This window comes from Branchiostoma floridae, chromosome 2, assembly GCF_000003815.2.
Source record: "Branchiostoma floridae strain S238N-H82 chromosome 2, Bfl_VNyyK, whole genome shotgun sequence".
Classification (NCBI taxonomy): domain Eukaryota; kingdom Metazoa; phylum Chordata; class Leptocardii; order Amphioxiformes; family Branchiostomatidae; genus Branchiostoma; species Branchiostoma floridae.
This window is the reverse complement of record NC_049980.1, coordinates 9,819,828-9,820,928: the sequence shown is the minus strand read 5'-3', so window position 1 is coordinate 9,820,928 and position 1,101 is coordinate 9,819,828.

Here is a 1,101-nt window from a genome sequence, read left to right as displayed (position 1 = left end):
ATTCCTTACTATGGGACCTTTCCAAGGATACCAAGTGTGCCGGGCCGGGATTTAAAGCCTGAGCTACAATCGCGACATTAAGTCTTCACCCTACCCGGTGCCGTCACAGGCGGGGTCTCAATAAATTTAAAGGAGCTAGCGGTTGCGCCTAAACAGGGCCCATATGCTCGAGAATATCTCGAGAAGAAAGTATCCAAGGATTTTGCGGTTTTCACCTTTCTATTCCTTACTATGGGACCTTTCCAAGGATACCAAGTGTGCCAGGCCGGAACTTAAAGCCTGAGCTACAATCGCGACATTAGTCATCACCCTACCCGGTGCCGTCACAGGCGGGGTCTCAATAAAGGAGCTAGCGGTTGCGCCTAAACAGGGCCCATATGCTCGAGAATATCTCGAGAAGGAAGTATCCAAGGATTGTGCGGTTTTCACCTTTTTATTCCTTACTAAGGGACCTTTCCAAGGATACCAAGTGTGTCAGGCCGGAACTTAAAGCCTGAGCTACAATCGCGACATTAAGTCATCACCCTACCCGGTGCCGTCACAGACGGGGTCTCAATAAATTTATATAAGCTAGTGGTTGCGCCTAAACTGGGCCCATATGCTCGAACATATCTCGAGAAGGAAGTATCCGAGGATTATGCGGTTTTCACCTTTCTATTCCTTACTATGGGACCTTTCCAACGATAGCAAGTGTGCCAGGCCGGAACTTAAAGCCTGAGCTACAGTCGCGACATTAAGTCATCACCCTACCCGGTGCCGTGACAGGCGGCGGCTAAATAAAGTAACTAGTGGTTGCGCCTAGACAGGGCCCATATCCTCGAGAATATCTCGAGAAGGAAGTATCCGAGAATTTTGCGGATTTCACCTTTCTATTCCTTACTAAGGGACCTTTCCAAGGATACCAAGTGTGCCAGGCCGGAACTTAAAGCCTGAGCTACAATCGCGACATTAAGTCATCACCCTACCCTGTGCCGTCACAGGCGGGGTCTCAATAAATTTAAATAAGCTAGTGGTTGCGCCTAAACAGTGCCCATATGCTCGAGAATATCTCGAGAATGTAGTAACCTAGGATTATGCGGTTTTCACCTTTCTATTCCTTAC